The sequence below is a fragment of the Vicugna pacos genome, chromosome 30 (assembly GCF_048564905.1).
Source record: "Vicugna pacos chromosome 30, VicPac4, whole genome shotgun sequence".
Lineage (NCBI taxonomy): Eukaryota > Metazoa > Chordata > Mammalia > Artiodactyla > Camelidae > Vicugna > Vicugna pacos.
The window spans coordinates 5,800,505-5,824,131 of record NC_133016.1 but is presented as its reverse complement, the minus strand read 5'-3'; the positions used below and the strand labels follow the sequence as shown (position 1 = coordinate 5,824,131).

At 40.4% G+C, this 23,627-nt stretch overlaps 1 protein-coding gene across 1 annotated transcript in view; it reads left to right on the top strand.

Moving 5' to 3' along the window:
- Nucleotides 1-23,627, top strand: part of DOK6 (docking protein 6) — a 272,876-nt gene that overhangs the window by 170,064 nt on the left and 79,185 nt on the right. The gene's annotated exons all lie outside the window — the stretch shown is intronic.

Below are 23,627 nucleotides of genomic sequence, written 5' to 3'. Positions count from 1 at the left end.
AACAGGTGTCATTCCATTTGTAGAAAACGCTACCACGGGCAAAACTAATTTATAGTGACAGAAAGCAAGTTGGGAGAGAATGGACTTCAGGAAACATAAAGGAGCATTTGGGGGTGATGAAAATGTCCTGTGTCCTGACATTTGTCAGAAGCCGTGGACCTGTTTGCTAATCACTGGCGTGTATTATTACATGCAGACTGTACCCCAGTGTGTGGGGAAAGAAAGCAGGGTGGCATCTACCATTCTTATGTTATACACTCTCCCACTGTTTGAGGTTTGCAGTAAGCGTTTGTTACTTTTACAACAAAACACTTCGTCTGGAAGGAATGGGCTCAAGAAAGGGGAGAGAGAGCCCCAGTGTTCTCTGCTCAGGGGTCTCGAAGCTGTGGGAGACAGACCTTTTTTCCGAGGTGCCTACAATAAGATCAGAAATCTGTATTCGTAACCTGAGCAGGCTTTGCACTTTTTGCATTTTTCCATGCAAGTCTCCATTTTTTCTTCATATTGAGATTTTTTTTAATACTTTATATTGTCTGATTAAAAAACTTAACAAAATTTTGAGGGAGAAGTTGGAAAGAAAAGCTTAAAGTCACTCATAATTCCTCCATGCTAAGAAAACTGCTTTTAACATTTTAGTTTATTTCTTTCCAATGTATTTTAAAGTCAGTATATTTTCACTTAACATTATCTTGGGAAGTAATCTGAGTCCTTTAAAAATCAAGATTTTTGTGGCCGTATGGTATCTCAACATATGGCTGTGCTATCATTAATTTAACATTAGGGTGTTTCCAAAATGAACTATTATAAATAAAGCCACGCTGGCCATCTGTGAGAAGATGTGCAAGTATCTGATTATTTTTTTTAGCAGAGCCTTTTTAAAGAAGAATGGCTGGGTCAGAAGCTGTGAACATTTTCAAGGCTCTTCACAATATAGCAAATTGCTTTCTTTATAGGAAAGTAGTACCAGGCCCCCGCACCGTCTGCTGGTGCAAAGGAAGTGCTCTTCCCGACCCCGTAGCCACAAGCGTTAACACCATGATTCCAGATGTTTCTGTTTTGATAGAGGACTTGGCTGTCTCAGGATTTTTTTTTTCCTTTTCTGCTTTGTTTCATGTGTGGAGGTTTGTCCTTGGGCATACTGTTCATTTGTATGTTTTTCCTCCTCTGAAGTTAGGGTGTCCTTTGCCCTTTAATAATTGGAATATTGACCATTATTCTGTGCATCTATTTTGCAAACTCCCAGTGATCTCACTCTTGTTAAAAGTAGCCGAGGGCAGAAGGTTTTATCCGTGCGTGACCCAGAGAAATGAAAGCAGGACACTGTGTTCTCCAGGTCAGGACTGGGAGAGGGGGCAGGGGAGGGCATGGGCGATGAGACGGGACAGTTTAAAGGAAAATTGGCAGGTGAGGCTTAGCCTGTCGTCCGAGTAAACCTTGAGCTGAAAATCTACACATTGTGCGTTTTATTTTATTGGCTCTTTGCACAAGGCACAGCGTTTGGAAGCAGTTTTTAGATATTTATTTATACTTCTGCATGGATTGGAAACCAATAAAATTGGATGTCAGAGTGGTCTTTTTTCCCACTGACAGGCTTGTACCAAAATGCATTTTAAATTCAACTGTACCAATAAAATATGAGAACGAACAGTAGAGATGGAGCTAGGTGTGCTTTCTGGAGGAACACACCTCATGCCTTCTCCCAGCTGTCGCCACACTCCACGGGTGTGAGCACAGGAGGAGAGGGAGGCCCGGGGGGCTGGCCGCGGGGACTGTCCTCAGAAGGGCTGGTGAATTCATGGTCCCCTGCCAGCTTACAGCAGTTGCCCTTCTACCACAGAGATTTTAAGTTTGCATTTTAAGAGTGAAAAACAGCCTATTTGTCATGCAAGCTTATTTAATCAAAAAATCAAAAAAGATACCCAGACCTGCAGAGGAAATCAAAGTATTCATGATAATGTGCAGTTTTATCCTGTGAAAGACAAAACCACTTTTCTTAACTGCTGATGTGGCTTTTTCACTTCATAGAACCTCATAAATATTGTAAGCAGAAATCAGGATGAGTTCAAATACCTGCATAAGGAAATTCAAGTGAGCCCCAGATCCCTTTTTTTTAAATAAAATTATTGTTCAAAACATAACCTCCCTATTCAGCACAATGCTTAATATAACACAATCAGTGCTTAAAATACATGTCTTGCTAACTGAGACAGTATTGCTTCTACTGAGAAGCCTGGGGAAAGTCTGGTCACAGATTTTTAACAGTTGGAAATGTAAAACAATACGGTTCTGCCGGAAGATGGTTCACTGGAAGCAAACACTGTGTGTGCTGTAATCCAGCATTCCGTGGTGTCATAGGAGGCAAGGTCTGTCTCTAAGCGCTTCTTTATCAGTGATGCAGAGGGAAACCCTTCTCTAACGTATGACCAATCAGCTCAAATAAAAGGTAGGGCAGAGAGTTTTTAAATGTAATGCCAAAGCATGATTACTCCCCCCGGCCCCCAAAAAAGATAAATTCTACTGTATCAAGCAATGAGAGGGAAATCTGGGGCATGGTGGACTATTACCTTGATTGTGGGGTTGGATGTGTAATTCTACACATTTGTCAAAGCCTAAAGAACTGTTTAGCACAAAGAGTGAATGCTACCATGTGGAAATTTTCAAATTAAAAAAAAAATTTTTTTTTTTCAAAAGGAAGAGTTTCACGTATACGACCAAATGATTGTTTGACAAGGCTACCAAGACCATTCAGTGGTGAAAGGACAGGCTTTTCAACAAGTAGTGCTGGGAAAACTGTGTGTCCACCTACGAAAGAATGACGTCGGCCCCTTACTTACCACCATCTATCACGGAAGTTAACTCAAAATGAATCAAAGGCCTAAATGTAAAACCTAAGCCTGTAAAACTATTAGAAGAAAAAACATAGAACAGAATTTTACAACTTTAGATTTGGCAGTGATTTCTTAGATCTGATACCAAAGGCAACAGAAGAAAAAAATAGACAAATTGGACTTACTGAAAATTTCAAAAATTTGTGTACCAAAGGACAATATCAACAGAGTAAAGAGGCAAGTCACAAAATGAGAGAAAATATTTACACATCATATACCTGGTAAGGGATTAGTGTCTAGAATATAGAGCAAACTTATAGAAATGTATTCTAGCATTTTTCATGGAAGAATGTTGATTTCTTCAAAGCAAGGGTTTGTTTGGGTTTTTTTGTTTTGTTTTATTTTGTTTGCATTACTGATACTGCCTTGTACAGCGCTGGGCATGTGAAAATAGGTGTTTGCTGAATTTAACCGTCTCTCATCTATATTTACAACTGACAGCTCTCAAAGCCCTTGCTTTAAAACACATTATTTCATCATCTTCTCATATCAGCACTGAAGATGGACATAGCAAGAATCACTTTTATCAAGATTTCATGGGTGAGAAAATCCTCTCATAAGAGGCTTAATTCTCTATTTGATCCTGATAGAAACTGATAGCAGGAGGAGCACCACAGTGATAAATAAATAGCCCTGAGATGCGCGGCGCTGAGATTGTGGTTAGGCCGGGGGTGCAGGCAGTGCTGAGGTGGCTGGGGAAGCAGTGTTACGCGGTTGACAAGACATCCGGTGAAGCTCTTGTGGTTGTTTAGTAGGCCAGCTGGATGTGTCATGAGCTTCTCGATTGTAAGGACAAATACAAATTAAAATTAAGAGGCTTAATTCTCGGTTAAAAATTGCGGGGGTTGAGGGTGAGATTGCTTTCCCCTCCCTTCTTCTGAGAACATTTCTTTAGAAAACATAAAATTGTAAGTACTTTCTTCTTTGAAATGTATATAAATCCTCATGCAAACAAAATAGGTCTTTTGTCAGCTTTAAGAACCAGGAATGTCTTTATCTTAAGGACTTGGGAACCACCTCTTTGAAAGTCAAACATCAAGGGAGAGATCACCCCAACTCCCGGTTCTGTGGGAGGGGAGGAGCCTGATGGGAGGGGAAGGGCCTGCTGGGAGGGGAGGAGCCTGATGGGAGGGGAGGAGCCTGATGGGAGGGGAGGGGCCTGATGGGAGGGAAGGGGCCTGACGGGAGGGATGGAGCCTGACGGGAGGGGAGGGGCCTGACGGGAGGGGAGGAGCCTGACTCCAGGTTACAAAACTACATCCTGTCATAAAGATGCAGGGAGTTTGTTTTCCCTCTGAGTAAAGCCAGTCGGCTGACTTAGATGGTCACTGCAATTACCAGGTGAATCTAGGATGGACTCTGTGTGGCAAACGGTGCTGTCAAATCCTCTTCTTCGCGATTAGTTATTGTTTATCTTGAGAACATGTACGTAGTGGGTTATGCCTGCTTTTGACTATAAAAAGGAAGAGATGTCCTTCTATCTTTGCAATCTCTCAACAGATTTCCTGTGTTGTGCATCGCATTCTGGTTTAATATGAGTAAAATTAGAGTGTTTTCTTTCTCTGCTACTTTTGTGGAGAGGATTTCTAGATTGGGAGTAGACTTTTGTTTTTAGTTGTATTTCCCAACAACATCTAGGGGAAGAAATTAGAAAACAAAATATGTGTTAGCTGGCAAGATGCTACAAAGAAAGGATCTCTGAGACAATTTGAGAACTTGTAAGCAAAAATGAAAGGGATTTGAAAAATTCAAAACCCTGCAAAATTGGAAAAGATAAGTATGTTGAGTCACCAAAGAGTAGGAAATAAAATTAAGAAAGTCTTTAAGTGACAAAGCAAGTTAAAACAGCCTCAAGGAAAAGAGCAGATCAAGTGTGTAGTCTCCACATTTATTGCTAAAATCTCTCAACTGAATGAAATGTTCAAGGTAAAAAGTAGCTTAAGAGTGTGGTGGTGCCTAGTATAATCTTTCATCAGATAAATATGACCCAAGATAAAGAACTGACTGAGTGGTGTGCCTGTAGAACTTGACAAAGTCAAGGTAGCACCTTCAAATCAAAAGAGAGATTTGGGGAAGAGGCAATAAAATATTATAGCAAATCTGAGATATCTTAAAAAACAATCCAAAATGGTGGGTACAGAATGAGGATCAAGGGTCGTGGTTAACTCTTAGGGTGAGCAGCATTTCAGAATGACCAAGGCCAGTCCTGCCTGCCACGTGTCTCCTATTCCTTCTTTGCTTTAAGGGGGTGTTTGCAGAGCTGGGCTTCCTGTCTGTCTTGAACCACTGCCCATCAGAAGCAGAAAAGTGCTTTTCAGATCATTCTTTCGGAACCAAGAGAAGTCATATCTGGAACTGATGGAGATATTGCTGCATATTACCTGCAGATTCTGGACTTTGAGCTAGAATCAAGGGCTGAATCGATCGCTTTTTGGTTCATCTCCTTTAGGGGAGGATTGAATTTGGAGGAAGAAGAGAGAAAAGGGGTCTTTGCTAACTGGAAGAGGTGATTGTGGCCAAGACAATCCTGCTTACCAAACAGTCCACCTGGTCCCCTGTGTTTACCTTTGCCCTTGCAGTCAGGTGGGGCCAAGTGAGACAGCACTCTGGACAAGGGGCTAGGAAGCACTGCCTCTGTGCCGAAGTATATGGATGTCTTGTATTAGTCAACTTCGACTGTCATAACAAAATTCCATAGAATGGGTGACATAAATTTGTTCCTCACAGTTCTGGAGGCTGAGAAGTCCAAGATCAGAGTGCTGGCTGGACAGTTCCTTGTGAGGGCTCTCTTCCTGGCTTGCAGAGAGCCACCTTGTCACTGTGCCCTCTCATGGTGGAAAGGGAGGGAGGGGAAGCAAGTCTCCAGTGTCTCTTCTTACAAGGACACAATCCTGTTGGGTCAGAGCCCCATTCTTAGGCCTCATTTAACCTTAATTACCTCCCAAAAGGCCCTCTCTGCAAATGTAGTCACACTGGGGTTTGAGGCTTCAAACTGTGAATTTGGGTGCGGGGGTTGGGGGAGAGGATACAATTCAGTTCAGAGTGTGCCTGTTGAAGAATTTTCCAACCATTTAACCTACTGTGCAACTGGAGTGGTCTGGTGCTGAGCTGTCTTAGCCACGAGATTGCAGTAGCCTGGGTTTCTGAATCTAGTTTGACTTGGTGATTGGCCCAGACCCAGATCAAACATAGCTTTAATGAGGAATAAACATTTGTTGTGTTAAGACATTGAGGTTTGAAGTTAGCATTACTACTATTTTTTAATCACACAGCATAAGTTAACCAATTTTCCTAACCTGTGACCTTTTTTTGTGATTTCAGTACCTACTCACTAAATCCCTTTTATTACAATTCCTACTTCATATTATAATCATTGGTCCTTCTGTCTCTCCAAGTACCCTAAGAGCTCACTAAGGACAGGGATTATGTTTTAGTCATCACTGTTTCTTTAAAACACCACAGTATTTGACAAACAATTGAAAGCATCTCAGAGAATAAATGGGGATTTTGATGTCACAAAAATATTTAAATTATCGTGTTCAGTTGAGTTTTAGTTACACAGTATAGGGAGTTAAGAAAGGCCTCCTCCTTGAAAATTTTGCATCAGAGATACATGTGGTATTAAAAAGTCGAATGTCTGTATAAACTCTTCCTTTAATTCCAAAGAAGTAATGCTAAGACAGAGCCTCTGAGGAACTTTGTGTCTTTATGTGTGTGTGTGTCTAATTTGGTAAACCTCTTGCTGCTGTAACACTGGGATGAATTTTTTCCCGTAGGATAAAGCATTAATTAAATGACTTAGGAAACTGTTCTTACCAAGAAATGGAGGCTCTGATCTTAATTTTTGCTCCATTAACTTAAAGTTCAACACATTTTTATTGAACCCACACATAACTTCAGTGTGAATTGCTTTTCATTAATTTGTCTATAGAGATTCCAATGACAGTGTTGGCCCTCCTTTTAGGTTTTTTTTAAATTCTCCTTCAGAAAGTTTTAAACTTTAGTAGTCGTCATTAAATCAAGGAACGATTGCTGGAATCAAGAGGATAAAAATCAATAGAAAGAGATAGAGAGTTCTGGTTTGATCTCTTCAGACGGTGGCTGGTCTCCACCTCCACCAGTGAGACTTACATCTCACAGAGAGTACTCCAGATCGGCTTTATTAGAAGAACTCAGCCATTTGTTTATTAATTATTGATTCATTCAAAAGATGCACTTTTCTGGAATTGGGATAGATGTTACTATTAGGACATTTTATTAAATGGCATCCTTCAGTGGTGGCCGCCAGGTGGCGGTAGTGATGTAGTTACCATTGCCTGCATGGGGACAGCCTTGGTCGTAGACGCCAGTGTTTTCATCACTTCAGTTGAAGCTGTGTGTAATGTTAGTGCCTCACTTCTTGAGTTTAATTATATTTCAGTTTCATTACAACTCTTTAGTGTTTCACTTGAGAAACCATTTAGAACCAATTGAGGAAAAAAACCAAAAACTTAACTGTGAACACCTTCTGGTAGATAAAGTATTCACCAGCCAGCATAAAACTTGTAGAATAGATATCAATGGTTTAGAAGAAGATTTTAAAGTCAAAAGCAGCATACTCTTTAATGAAGAAATGTGTACCATTAATACTCCTAATGGCAAAGAACTAATACGTTGTGAAAAAAGAAAAACAAAGGACATTGATAATTCTGGATGGATTCAGAAGGGATGGACTGTCTGAACAAGTTTGAGAGATTTCTTAGCTAACTTACTTTGTTTTCTTTTTATGAATGGGTAAGACTAACATATAATAAATCATAGCAAGTGAGCCTGCATCTTTCAATACATACAAACATTTGTAAGTGATTAAAAAAAAACTTTGTATAATAGCATCATTATTGCATTTTCCCAGAGTGATGCCTAAAATCGGGTGAGGCTTATAATCTTTGCTGTTTTGTGTTTGACAAAATATGGTAGTTACTGAGTTCAGACTATATGCCAGGCAGTGTTTAGGGGCTTGGATAACTCAGAGAAGAAAGGTCTCTGCCTTCATGATGCGTTGTTTTAGTTTGCGTTTCCCGGATGACACACGACCTGGAGCATCTTTCCATGTGCTTATTTGCCGTCTGTGCATTTTCTTTGGTGAAGTGTCTGATAAGGTCTTTGGCCCGTTTTTTAACCTGGGTTGTTTGTTTTCTTATTGTTGGGTTTTAAGAGTTCTTTTTGTATTTCGGGTAACTGTCTTTGATCGGGTGTGTCTTTTGCAAATAGGCCCACTCAGTCTGTGGCTTGTCTTCTCATTCTCTTGACATTGTCTTTTGCAGTTTTAAAAGTTCTTAACTTTAACGAAGTCCAGCTTATCAGTTCTTTCTTTCATGGATTATGACTTTGGTGTTGTACCTAAAATGTCATCACCATTCCCAGGGTCATCTAGGTTTCCTCCTAAAACTCCAAGGCCTTTAGGAGCTCTGTGCCAGGAACTAAGAACAAATTTGTATTTCTTACTATAAATTATAATATCACAATAAGACATCTCAAATTGGTATCATTTAAGTAGAGCAAAGAAAACAAATGAGTGGAGGCCCCGAGTTTGATTCTGTGTCCTTCAAGCCTATTTCCAAGTAGATATTTTCAATTTCGAAGTCAGATTAGCAGGCAGTTAGCACATAGAGAATTCATTATATTTGGACATAAAATTCTCATGATAGTGGAATCTTTTAATGATAAAAAGGTAATAAATGTTCAAATCAAATAATTCCTTTCTCTGTGATTTAAAAACCACCATTTACATAGTTGTTAAAAGTAATTAAGTTCGTAGAACTTTTACTAATTTTTTTTTCACATTGATTAAAAACTAACCAATGGGCTTATATATCTTAAGAATCTTTTTTTTTTTTACAAATACCATTTGGATTACAATTATTGGAAGTGGAAAATTACTATTTTTACACTCTTTTAATATGAAAGTATATTTGCTCCTTAAAATCCTGAATAGTCCATTTTCATTTGATGTTTGTCCAAGTGCTCCTTAAGGTCTCCCACATTTTCCTTCCCATCTGGTACTTGATGTGTTTTAGTCACTTGTCAGTATTGCCAAATGTCAACTAATTTCATCCCATTTTGTAAAGGTTATGTCAAGTCAAGTAGAAAAGAAGACAGAATATCAGCTCCTGCCAGAAGTACTAGGGGAACAGCTTTCTTGACTTTTTATCCTTTGTGGACACTGTATATAGTATATTTAAGGAGTATGTGGATAATACATATATATATTCATAGAATATATATATATATTCTACCGAAGTTTGGGGGCATGCCCATTAGCTTTCTATAAACTTTCATAGGAAGCTCCAGAAGTCCACAGTAAATGAAGTGCTAAGTATAGCATTGGTCTTTTCTTCCTGGTTCAATTAGACAAATTGAAAACATATTAAAGAACATTACTTTCAAAACACACTAAATTCTCCTTGAAATTAAACCTGTAATTTAGAAATTGAGAAATGCTTTGCCTGTCAGGTTATCAAGACTGAAACGTGTCAGTTCCTCTTCCGCAAATGGCCGCTGCATCCCTACTGTTTGAAGGACGTACTGTACACCCAGCTCACGGTCTGTCCCCAGAATGATGAATCTGGTTTGGGGAAAGCATGGCAAAGAAATAAAAAACAGAACTTACTATGACTGGACCTTAGTAAGATCTAAAATTCATAAATATTTTTGGTGAGTCAAGGAAGATTTAGAAGTGTACAGGCAGCTAAGTCAGAAATGTTTCTTTCATTGTTCTACCATGAGACCATTAGAAGACGAATGCTGACGGGGCAGCGTAGATTGTGAAGTGGGTGTGGGAACTGGAGCAAGACGGACACGAGCTCATGTTTGGTGCCGTCACTCACATAATGTGTAACTTAGGGGCAAATTACTGTTTTATATCTATATTCCTGTATTTTTAAAGATACAGATTATAATATTTACTTCTATATTATGGTGACAGTTAAAAAGCTGCAGGATGTGATGAGGTGTTTAATAACTAGTGTACTGCCGTAGACCCTGGACAAATGCTTATAGTTTTTTTCTCTAATTTTTTGTTAAGTTTCTATTTCTGCTCTACATCTAACTAAAAATCTTTGAAGTCATATGTCTTCCACTTACTTTCTGTGTTTTCCAAAGCTTTGTAACTATTGAGTGCAGCTCTTTCGACCCAAGCATCATTTTCTCCCACAGGCACATTTACTGGGACTCCTGTGATCTGTGTCTTCAGGACCCCTCTCTAATAAGAGAGGCCCTCGCAACCTATTTGCATATGTGATCAATAATTTTTGTTATTTTATAGAAGTACGATATTTTTCTGCTCTTCTTATTGAAGTAAAATGACTTCCAGGATTCTGTAAGCTTCAGGCCCCACAAAAACCTGGATCTGTCCCTGCTCGCTGTTGTATCTGTTGAGTTCTTTCACCAGTAGGGCGCTGGATTTATGTAAATCTATCTACCTTTTCCACACCCTGTTCCTTTCCAAATGGAATCAGTAAAACTCCCAAGATGGTGGCCTGCATTGGTGTCATGGTTCCTCACCATGAATCACTGCTGCTTGGACCACATAGGAACTAAACCATCCATCTTGGCCCTAAACTTGACCAGTACTCCAAACAAAATGATTTTTTTTTTTAAGTTACAGGGTCAACTGTGTATCCCACTGTGGAGAAAGCAGTTAAAGCTCCTATCTGAGATCCATTTCTCTCCTGAGTAACAATAAAGGAGCATCCAGGGGACGGAAAGAGCGAGGGTCCAGTCTAGTCTTGTAAACACGCAGGTGACCTCCTGGTAAACAGAACAAGGATATTGCTGGGCAGATTCCCAACCTACGGAAGGCTCCTAGCAGGGTGCTCTGGTTTAGGACTGCCGGTGGTAACCAGTCCTACAACTGGTGGGCTTACGAGGCAGCGCTCTCTGGAGAGTGCCACCTAAACTAAGTGCTTGGGATATAAGATACAAATACGTATTTCCTAACTCAACCGCTGAGTGTGCCTGTGGCATGCGTCACTTAGAGAACGCGTGTAATCGGGGGCAGGTGCTGCACGCAGTGCCGGAAGGAGGGGCCTGAGGAGTTGTTTTCGATGGCCCAGACCTTCTCCTGACTTCTGTCTGGGCCTCTTCATTGGGGTAAAATTTGATATTTAGTAAAATCTCTTTTGATAGTCTGACCCTTTGGGTTGACTTTCCCAGTATGCTCAAAAATGGCTGAAAGGGGATAAAGTCAGATAAACTCAGAACAGACATTATGATCCATTAATATTTCTTATAAATGAGTAATCCCTAAATATAAATATTTTAGCAATATATCTGGGTCAAAAGAAAAAAATAAAATAGATGTTTCAAATGATGTTAGTACCAATATATCACCAATATACCATCTTAGTTGGATAAAAAAGAGCTGAGAAGGATTTTGCAGGGCAATTCATCTTGATTATTAAATATTTAGCAATATTTTTATGTGACAAATATTTTATGTATACAGTGACATTCTCCAGAACGTGATGAGGGTATTTGTCAACATATAAAGAACTTAGGTAACTTGAATTATGCTTTCATTGGCTCATGAAATTACTCCAAGAGAACATGAATCAAGAAAGATCTGATACGAATAAAAATGTGTGTGCGTAAATCAAATCATGCCACAAAAATTCATTTCATGTATTTGTTTTTATTTGTTACAATAAATGTAATTTGGGGAAACCTATTTCCTAGGAAAAAGCACCAGAATGAAAAAGCCTTTTTATTTGACCAAATTTGGCACCATGACATTATACATTTCTCAGATTAAGGCCATCTAATAAAGTGGTTTAGACTAGAATACGGATCTCAGTCAATCGATTCTGGATTTAAAATTCTCCTGTGCATCAACTCCTTTTTATGTCAGATCCTCATCTGAAAACTGGGAGATTAATTTTGCCAAGGCCATGGGGTTGTTTTTAGAATTAAATGCGATGGTACACTATGAAGAAATTATCACAGTGTTTGACATGCAGCGAACACACAGCAGACAGGAGCCCCGGTTATTATTAATTAGACCTGTTACATCTTTTATATTTTTAAGTCAATTTCTGAACTTAAAGGATACCAGAGTTTTCATTTTAAAAGAGAAATAAGAAATCAGGTCCCGGAGTGTTGCACACACGCTAATAAACAAGGTAGCATATGGCCTGACAACTTCTCAAACTGAAGGTCCCCCACCTCTCACCCACTGCTCTGAGTGCCAGAGCTGTCAGTCAAGTGCATCGTTAACCACAGGGCTGCTGAGGAATGAGAAGCACAACTTTTGACATTTGGCTCTGCAGATGAATTCTTCCAAGCGTACAGTCTTTGAAAGAAAAGGCTTTCTCTAACGTTACATTTGGACGACTCATGCTCCATTGCTCTGTAAAGGAGATTGTATTTGAAACAAGTCAAAGCAAGGTTTGGATTGGTCATGTAGGCATTCAGAGTCCCCACTGACATTCTGTTTGCTCTCCTATTACCGCTCTGAACCCATTCGACTTCTGCACCGTGATTTTTGAGGCTACTGGGTTTGCATTCATTGGATTACTATTAAGGGAATTTGCAGAAACTGGTTCACTCAGCAGAGAGCAAGAAAACAAACCATTAGTAATTCTGGTGGAATTAACTAATTTATTTGTGAATATAAAGTCTAATCAAAAGGAAAAGGAATTCTTTAGAAACATCGTGTCAGCAGCTGAATCCCAGCTTTGTTCGAGTGGACTCGTACATTGCCTCAAACCTTGTTTAAAAGGCTAAAAGCTAGGTTCTCTTCTGGGGATGTCAGAGTGGGTCACAGAACGCTCCCAGATGAAACTGCCTCCTGTCCTGCAGACCTGATTTCTCAGGGAATTCGTTGTTTGAGGCCCCCTTAGTCCAGTGTGTTCGATAAAGCTCCACCTTGAGGAGTTAACTGGAAAAACTTGGCTGAGAATGGCACTGTATGATGAGAACTACGGGGCGCTTTAATAAACCACAAACTGTAGTTGTAATTGTACATGACAAACTGTGAATGCGTCACGATGAAGTTCTAATGTGAGCATTTCAGTTTCTTCTTCTCTACAGCAGTGGTGAAAATCTTAACCTGAAAAAATTAGGGTTTTATTTTGAGTCCTTATTTGTACAGGCATCACTGATTCTGTTCCACACCCACACTGTTCTTCTCCCATAGGTGTCCACCTTTAAAATGTCCCTGTGTTGTTTCAGGACCCTTATTTCCATTGAAAGAAAACTCTCGGACCGTACCTAATGTTGCTCAAGACAGACTCTGCAGAACTGGCAAAAACATCCTCCTCTGGCTATTGTAACTCCTCCCCTAGAATGGTGTTTTACATTCTGCTCTTTTTGCTAAGGAATCATGTGTGAATTATATCTAGTTTGGGACTGAACACCAAGAGAGCAAAACGATCCACCCCACCCCCCACCCCAGGCCCTGGGGACGTGGACCTGATTTCTCTCCCTGGAGTTCTGCCTTTGTCCAGAGTGACATTTAAGGGTGTGTCTGGCTACTTGCACGTAGCAGAACGCCTTTGTAGGCTCCTCCATGGTGTTTCGTACGCAGGAGTTCCTTCCTTTTTATTGTGGCATGAATATACTACAAGTCTTCTATCCATTCACCAGTTGAGAAGGTTAAGCATATTGTAGTTTCTTGCTATACATAAATTCGTGACTTCTACTTTTAAGGAAGATTTTCTCACTCTTTCTGCACCCCAGGCAGAGACTGACTCATTTTATTCCACGAATTTCTGGAATCCAAATGTAACCGTATTACCATATTACCAAATTTGGATTCCTAAACAATGTCATATTTTGTGCACAAAAAGCTTTTGTAATATAAACAGTAATATGTAAAAAGTATTTATTAAGCTACATTTAAAAATATATTTCTCTGTGAATAAAATATAAGCTTTGAAAAAAACTTTTATGAAAATGATAGAAAAAAATGGAAAATATATTTCATATTGCACCTAATAAGTGCTCATAAGAAAAAATATCAGAGTACATGGGTAATTGTTTTAGTAGGTTTTATTATTTAAGTATGGTGAGGCCTACAGATCAGATGATTCCCGTCAAAAAGATAGTCTGTCACTGATGGCTCCTGAGAGGAGGGGGGCACCCCATGGCGGGGAGTGGGGGGCCACACGAGAAGTACCAGGATTGATCTGGAATCTTCTCAAAATCTAAAGAGCTAAGACATCGGCAGGACAACATAAGGGTCTAATATATTCTGGATCTTAACAACCAGATAGTCTTAGAAGAAGGAAGACTAGAATTAAATCGTTGGAAACAAAACTTAGTCAGCGTCTGCAGTCCTAGCCCCATGTGGCTGACGAGCAGTTTACATGAACCTTAATCCTCAAAAACAAAACATGCTTTAAAGATTAAGCCGGAACCCATGATTTAGCAAACACCAGGCTTGAATTGATGGTATTTATATAACCTGCCCCATTTACATTGTTAAGAATAATAATAGCTACTGGCTTCCAAGATCTTATACTGTTACAATAATGCGTTTGAATGATCTCTCTCTATATGTAGACAGACTGAGATGTATTTATCTACGTGTGGAGAGAGAGAGAGAGAGAAAACGCCCCGCGAGGAGGCGCGCGTGTGCCTCTGCCCGGGCCGAGGCCTGCTCCTCCGCTCGCGCTGCTCTGCCCCGAGCAGTTCAGCTTTGCCGTGTCCACAGGTCTGGTGGGGCTCGCCTTGCCTTCCCAGCTTGTTCTTTAAGAATGAATCGGCAAATTCATGCAACTTCTCCCGCTTTCAGTTCCATACACCTTTTAGAATCAGCTTTTTAAATCTCACGTCTTTTCTCTTTTCATTAGTCTTTATGCAATACTGCATTTCTACTTTTCTATCTGAGAGCAGTTTCCTTGTGCGTGGAGTAGATCTTTCGTATGTCTGCATTTCCTTTGGTGAAGGTGCCCTGTCCGATTTGGTATGTATGAAACAGTTCTATGTTGCGTTTACTCTTGAATATTTTCACTAAAAATAGAATTTTAGGCAACAGTTCTCTTCAGTACTTTGTAGATACCTTTTCTTTTCCTTTTTCTTTTTTCTTTTTGGCTTTCGTAATTTCTCTTGAGCTGTGAGCTGTAAATCACACTGTAACCTCTGACAGTAACGCGTTTCTAAATGCAGTTTCCTTTATATTTATCCATCTTAGGTTTAGTGGGAATTCTTGACCCTATGGTGCGATGTCTTTTGTGATTTTTGAAAATTCTCAGCCATTTTATCTTCAGACTGTGCATGTACCCAGTTTTCTCAGTTCCTTTCCTTGAGGACTTCAGTTAAACTTAAGACTCCTCTGTTTCTTATGTTTTCTTCCAGCCTTTTGTCTGTGCTTTTTTTTTTTTTTTTCCTGGATATTTTCTTCTGACCTTTTTTTTCCCCCTCAGTTTCTTTAGGTATGTCTAATCTGCAGCGATACACATTTAATTAGGTCACACTGTTTGTTGTAATTTAGCGTAACCAAACAATAGGGTTCTTCAAGAACAGTGAACGGCCTACTCTGTGCACACCCACGTGGATTAATAAATATCCCTGTAAGCAGAAGCCAAACACGAAAGGAGGAAACTGGAAAATCGGCAAGACCAAACTATGATGTTTATGGATGCATAATTAGATGAAAAACTAAAGAAAACCCAGAATGCTACTGTCATAAACATCTGGTTAAATCAGAGTGTCGAGTGGAAGGAAGGTCGTAGCAACTGGAGGCACAAAATTCTCAGATGCTATGTTTTCAGTTTTGACGACATGGTAGTTATGCTGGCATTTGCCTTCCGATATGTCACTGAGCTCTATATTTATATTTTATTTTATCTCATTTTCTGTATACACACTCCTCACAACTAAAAGCTCAATATGAAAATATTAAAACTATATTTTTAAGACATTTGTAATTTTCACTAACCAAAATTTTCTGAATTTTATCTCCGGATATTTAAAGGTAGAACACACTGAGAAGCATGATAATTATATAGTACCTATCTGTTAAAATATTTTGCTGTTATGATACTAGGCCAGCTTTGAACTCATTGCCAGTACCTCCCTGTTTCTGAACTAAAAGGATATTTTGCTGAGTAAAAAGTTTCAGACAAATGATTTGTCAGGAACAGTTTGATGTTTGCATTGCCCTTTCGATCCTATGTGTCAATTCCAAATATAAATGCTTGCTTAAGACAATGAAGAGTCACTAAGATGAAAAATAGAAAATCTTAATACAAATGTAGATCATTAAAATCTAAATTATCATTGTCACAGGATATCAAAATTGACTGATTCCTGAAACACAGGCAGATACGAGTGCACACACTGGAAGTCTTCCATCTGCCTTTCACCGTCATCTACACGGACGTGATAATCCATTCATCCATTTCTTCATATGGTCACAAAGTTTCACAGTTGCCGGTTCCTGGTTTTTGAAGTATAGTTAGCAGAGTGATTTTACAGTCATGTTCCCATAAAAAACTAGTTCTTGAAATCAAAATCAAAGCTTCAGAAGACATCTTGTAAGGCAGTTCATCAAGGGTGACAGTTTTAGTCAAATGAACATACTTTAAAATCTGAAAAGATCAAATGAGTGAATTCCTATGTAAAGGAGTAAGTACAACCAGAAGGGAGGGATTTTTCTTCTGTTCTTAGAGATACCCGATGGAGAGCCTGCCCCCAAAATGTGTTTGTAGATTCAACCTTGACTTGCTTATAATTTTCATCCTTAAGTTCCTCTTGTTCACCAGCATAAAGATGGCACCTGAATTCCAAAGCTGGCCTTCATCAGGCCATAACTAAGAAGAGCCAAGCTTCACGTACTAGGGTATTATACAAATGTCTAGCCTAAAATGTTCTTTCCTGTGTTACTGTCAGAAGATCACTGCTGTGTTAGAGACTACATACCGACTTCTCTTTTGCCAACAAGCGTATGTATTCCTGGCGCATAGTAGGCACATGAAAAATTTTGCTTAATTATTTGAAGATGTTTGTAGCCTAAGTCAAATATTTACTTGAAGAGTGAGGTGAGGAGCGGGGAGGGAGTTTGTTGTTGGTTTACCTCCTCTTCAAATGGTCAGGACTCCGTGAAGTACTCACCCGAGGTTCCAAGGTGGCCAGCTGTAGGTCTAGCCGAAACGTAAAATAAAGATAAGGTTTTCAAAAGAGGTATGTTTATAACAATATAAATGATGAAACTGGGAAAAATGATGCCTTGCTTATCTGGAACAAAAAAGTGAGTTTAATTTACTTTCTTCAATCACATTGTGCTGTTGCAGGCAGACCCGTTCAAGTGTGTTCTCTGACTGCAATAAGCATTTTCATCTCTCTGCCTTGACACCAGTCATCCATCAAAAAATGCTAATTATATTAGCTCTTTCCTAAGCCAGCTCCCTTGAAAGGAATTTTTAAAGTGCAGTGGAAGCATTATTATGAATTTACTTTAAGTATGTATTTCATACATTTATTGATGAGAACAAAAAAATAGAGAAAATAACCACCAAAAATGATGTTTATTGCAGTTACAAAAGACAACCTAAAAAATATGAATAACGTACACAGCGCTGTCTTTTTAAATAGAATGAAGTCAAAGGATCTTTGAAAGTTTATTCCCTGTAGTGGGAGCTGTATACATACTGGATAAACCCTGTTTGATCTATCTCTAAACAAAAAATGCTTATAAGAGAATTTTTAGAATAAAAATGGTCAGTTCAAGATCACCCATAGATTTGGAATATTCTCGTAACTTGGGGGAAATTAAAAGCTCCCTCAAAAAAGATACGGTGTTGTTCTATATCTCTTTTCAATGGAGATCTTACTTTAATTCCACATAATAAAATGAAATCACGTGTTTGGGCCTGTATCACTCCAGGTCACGGCTGAAAAGCTATTCTATTCTTAGTATGTTCCTTAGGGGAGAAGGTGATGCTTTGTTCTGTTCACACCTACACCTTCGAACTTTCAGTTCATGTTTATAAGAGAGGGTACGAGCCAAGAAAGTTACTACTCTTTTCTTCAAATGAATACCTTTAGGAAGCCTAGCAGCGCCTCCTTGCTGTGGAAGCATCAGGTGTCAGCCTCATGTCTCAGCCTTTGATCCAAAGCCAGGAGGACATTAGTGACCAGCCTTTAAATACAGCTACCATGTCTTCTCCCCCAAGGGCCTGTCTCTGTGGTGCTTCTCTCAGACTTGACCTGAAAAAGCACGATATGTCGAATGTAGCAAACATCCAACTGAAAAAATGCAGCTCTTGAGTTTCTCTGCCTCGTCATTATCACAACAAGGGTTCTTAAGGACCGTACATTGTTGAGGTCATCCTCCCTAGGTAGTCATGCCTCAGGACGGAAAAATATCTGGATAACCTTTATTGCCATATAATGTTGGAGCTCCGGCTACCCCTCCTGTCCCAGATACAAGGTTCTGTGGCATCAGCTTCCATCTAGATACACTCTTCAGCCCAGCTAGGGGAGTCTTCTGAGCCAGAGCTCGGTGTGTTTGAATCCTGTGCGCGCTCTCTCTCTCTCTCTCTCTCTCAAGACTCTGGTCTACAAAAATGATTTCTCTTCTGCCATCTAATTCCCTTTTCTGGGTTCTGGGTTCTTACTATATAATTCTTTTAAATTTCTAATTTTAACTAATATGCAACACTCACCACCTTCTGTTGGCACACTCAGCCAACGTGACTTTGGAAGCTCATATGAGAAACAGCTTCCCCTGCTTAACCTCCAGTGCTCCAGCGCTGAGCTCTGCTCAGGGCTCGCTCCAGCTGCTGTAGGGACTCCAGAAAGCACAGCATCCCGAGGCCTTCCTGGAGCACGTTTTTCTTCCATCATAGCATATTGATTGTAATAATACATGATACAAGTCATTCTTTTACATAACATAATCGTCTTATTTTCCTTGTTGGCAAAGAGCGGTTCTATCAGCTGTCTGTCGCTGTGTAACAAGTCACCTGAATCTAACGGCTTAAACCTCAGCCGTTCATGTTCGTGAGTTTGTGGGTCACCAGTTCTGCGTGCCAGGGTCCGGCCCGCTGGGCTTGGCTGGGCTTGAACGTTCCCCTGCAGTCAGTTAGCAGCTCGGCCCGAGACCGGATGGCCTAGTACGGTGTCTCCTGCCAGTCTGGTGGATCAGTGACCAGATGAGCCTGACGGGGCGTGGGTCTGTCACCGTCCAGCAGGAGTCATGGGCTCATTCACGTGGTGGCAGGGCTCCAGGGCTGCAAGCAGGGACGCCCAAGTACACAAGCCCTCAGTCAGCTGCCAGTCGTGTCTCATTTCCTGTGTTCCCAGGGGCCCAGGCAAGCCGCAGGCTGGCGTGGAATCAAAGGAGGTGCAGAGATGCCACCTTTGATGGGAGGAGCATTAATGGCACGTTGCAAGGGCACGGATACCAGCTGGGACGTTAGCTCCATCCTTACTACTGCTCATAACAGTCTTCTGAGAGGCCCTGATATTCTTTACCTTACAAATGAGAAAACAGTCTCAGAGAGACTAAGAAACTTGTTATAAGTTAAGTTTAGGCCTAGCAATAAAGAAATGACCTACTCAAAGAGCTGGAGGAGAGTTCAGTGTAGGAATTATTTTTAAAGGTGTATGTGTGACTTAGGGAACAAACACGGGGAGCTAGAGCACCCGAAGGCCAGTAACGGAGAGAAGCTTGTCCGCACCCCTGGCCTGAAGAAACAAGGAAAGCAGAGCCCAGAAAGAGCTTAGGTCCTTGGAAGAGGGAACAGCGTTTAGACAGGAAAGACAGGGTGGGAATAACCCCTTCTGGCTTCTGTCAGTGCCTCCTTCGGCCAAACCAGACGACAAGTATGCCTGGGCTGTCGACATCAGCTCCCCAGGGCCCGGGGCCAGACACACACGTTAGAAAAGGGCAGAGACTGGCTGTCAGGGTACAGAGAGCGATCAGCACCTTCGAGGTCACGTAAGTATCTTTAGCTCCTCCAGAGAAGGAGTCTCTGTCTCTAGAGCCCTAATCCAGAACCCCCCCTTTTTTTTTTCAACTCAATGATTTAAGTGGTAAATTATTATTTTCTTTGGCTTGTGTTTGCATTAAGAGCAAAATACTGGATATTTCTAGTTAAATTTAATCACATTTAGGCTTATTTAAAATATTAATAACAACCATTTAGCACCAAAATCTAAAGTGGCAACCCAGTATCCTGAGGAGATGTATATCATTGCTCTGTCTACCTTCAAAATGAACCCCACAATAACACAGAAACCTTAAAGAAATTATTCCCACTAAAAGAAATTGTCTTCTTCCTCTTTGTGCCAAGAGAAATTGCCATCTTTGAAATAGAACTCCAGAGAAAAATACGTAAAGTGACCCAAATCTACCATCAGAGACTAAGCCTTTTCATTCAAGCCAGTCCTGATGACCTGGAAATGTTTCACACACTGCGTTTCTGTTACATGTGCAGAAAGCTGACAATAGGTATAGTAATGGGCTGTTTTGCCTGCAGTTCTCACTGCAGCATCTGCACGTCTGCACTAAATATAATGAAACTTGGTGCAGGGGGCAGACAGTGCAGCCCCTGAGAACGAAAATGAATTTCCAGAAAGGCAACATTACTAGAACTATACAATCAAAACTTTCCACTGCAGGAGAGGCAGGTTGAAAAATGACCTTTACAAGAGCTGGTGAATGAGCAAAGTGTGTTGTGTTCGCTCTCAGATATTGCCTGTGTTGGTGAAAGCAGAAGGCAGATTCCCCCGTGGAAAGCTGACGTGTTGCCAAAGAAGCCGGTTTTCACAGGCAGATCCTCTGACAATTGCTAGTTGGCTAGAGTACCCGCCAGGGTGTGACCGGGCCTGCCGGAGGCCTCATGGGTCACAGATTGAGAACAGGAAACACTGTCTCCAAACCTAGGAAATAAAGCGTCCTCAGGGGCTGCAGCAGAAGCACAGCCAGCGCTGCGCACGGCTAGGGTGCTGGTGCCACCGAGCTGCAGTGGTGCTCTGGCCAGAGCATTTCCCATCATCACACTAATGGCATCTCTCATTTCATAGTACTTGACAGTTCTCACCAGGCTTTCACACTTTGATCCTCAGAGCAATCCTATGAGGTGTGTAAAGCAAATGGTTTTATGGACGAGCAGCTGAGGCCTTGGAGGTCGGTATCTTTGCCAAGACCTCCAAACTGAGCCCAAGCTGTGTGGCTCCTCCTCCGTGTGTGCCCGCCCAGGGCATCATCTCTTCCCCGTGCTGTATATGCGACGCAGGGCCACTTGGTCTCTTAACCCCAGTCCCAAAACCTCGACTCCTTCCTTGGACATAAACACTGATAGAAAAGAAACAGATTTGCTTTTCAGTCTTCTCTTGTTTGCTACCTCACTAATTCCTTCTCTCCGTTAGTCTGTAGAAAAACATAATGAAAATAGCAAGACAAACAGTTCTTTGGAACTGAACCCAGGAATCAATCCCTAGATGGAAAAAAATAGTATAAATTATAAAAACTTAAGATAACTTCACAGCTCAAGCATTGAGAATGGTAGACAACAAAGCAACACCCACGTCATCTAGTTGAGACTCTGTAACTTGCTTATCTGCAGTGAGAAAAATGAAACCGTAGAGATACTACTTAGCAGCAAGTGCTCTTCTGTTCCTAGAGAAGGCAGCACTTCAAATGAGCACTTCGTGGAGCTTGAACGACAAGCAGAGCTGGAGGGACTATTTTTCACTAAGATTGCTTTGATCCATGATAGGTATTTACGATAAGCAGCCGGGGGCTTTAGCCATTAAGAAAAATAAAGTAAAATGTATACTGTTTGGATTCCCATTAGATCTCAAGGGTAAAAGAGTAAGTTTCTCCCAACTACCTTGCTTGTGGCATTTTATTCCATTCTTTGTAACAGTTGATGCTGGGCTGAGAACAGTGGGAAAGATGCGGGCAAACCCCCGCCTCCTTCATGCTGCCACAGTATTTCCCCTGGAGCAGGGGTGGTGGCCACAGAGGATGCTGGGAAGCCCGTCTGTCTCCTCCCATCTCTGCGTGGCCACTCCAGGGGAGAATCAAGGCCCTAGAGGGGCCCGGTGGTCGTCCAGCTGCATAAGGCGTCTTAACCAGCTCCTACCAAGTTCATAAGGAATACTAAGTTGGCATCATCTGTTACATAGGATTTTTTTTGTCTCTGTTCCTTTCCCCCTCCTGACCCACCAGGACGTCATTATCCTCAGGCAGCCCTCTGACTGGTAAAACCAATGTTGTAATGGTTTCATTGCTAAAGAATTGAAATTGCCCTCTCCAGAAAATCAGAACTCTATTTCTATAAATACGTCTCAGCTACATAAGTAATTAATTCATTCCTACCACCAGCCTCCCAGCCCTCTGAAAGGCGTTTAATTAATAATTGAAGATATTTTTGGAAACATGAAAGAAGTTTATTTGGGTCCAGGCTCGGAGGCGTGGTGATCTAGAGGTGAAAGATAGAGTATAAATTACTCAGAAAAAGTGCCAGAACCTCACTCATTTGAGTAGCTTTTCCAAATCACCACCGTCTCCACGCCGCCGCTCACTGGGCCAGGCAGAGTGCCTTGCGTACGTGATTGACAGATAAATATTTGTTGAATAAATAAGCTAATGAGAATTTGGTCCTGTGAGAAAGTCCCATGATTCGGTGTGCGTAGGAATCTAGAGACGTTGAGGCAGACTGGCAGTGAAGATGGATCAGAGGTAGAGATGAGAAACCTAACCAAACATTAAAAAGGAATGTTTTCTCAGGGATGAGCTCCTTGAAGAAATGCGCACTTGTATCTGCTCTGTCGTAAATGAGAATTTTGAGTCAATGTGATTTTGTTTCATTTCATTTCTTGTATAAAGAGTCTAGTTGGGAAGAAGACATGTAAAAATAAAGATGATGAGATGTTAAATGTATTAGAATACAAGTTTATACCTGATTCATCAGGGGAAACACAGAGATGACTGGTCAGTTCTTAACCCGGGACACATCAATATGAGCCTTGATGAGCACTAAAATCTTGTCCCTAAGAAGGTTAAAGATATCAACAGGTAATACAGAATAATTGATAACTTTTATTTGTGATGGGGAAATAAATGTTGGTTCCATTTCTTAGCTTCTACTTGAAAGGTGATTCAAATTGTCTGTTCACCATGTTTAATTCAGGTATCTTTAAGAGCACAATTTAAAGTTTAAGTTTAAAAATTAAGATTTAAAATTCACTAACCTGGAATGGTGACATCTGAAATTATAAAAAATGCAAGTAATTGCATTTGAAATTTTTTAATTTTTTAAATTTAAGTAGGTTCATGGCACTAAATGTCCATGGCACTAAATTTTAATTTGTTTCTAAACAAACTAAAGGCTGTACTTGTGAAAATATACCAACCACAGCTTCGCAAATTCACTTTAAAAGGAAAGTATAATTTCTAAATGACAGAATTTAAACTTTCACGTGACTTGCTTTGTCACTAGCTCTTCCTAGAAAAATAGGTTTGGATTGTTTCATATGATACACACAGCCTCCCTCAAACAGTATTAAAATAGTACGTGTGTATCCCCTGGAACATAAGAACGTGTCAGCTCTGTTTTCTGTTGGAATGTTTAGTCTACTCCATTCAGAAAAATCTGCTTAAAGGATCATCTTTTTTTTTTTTAAGCTGCTTTTATATTTTATTCTGCTTTATTTTTTGCTATCGGGAACTACCAACTTAATATATATCAGGTAGCCATCATAATGTTAATTTTCAGGTTATTTCTGTCCACAAACATTTATGGA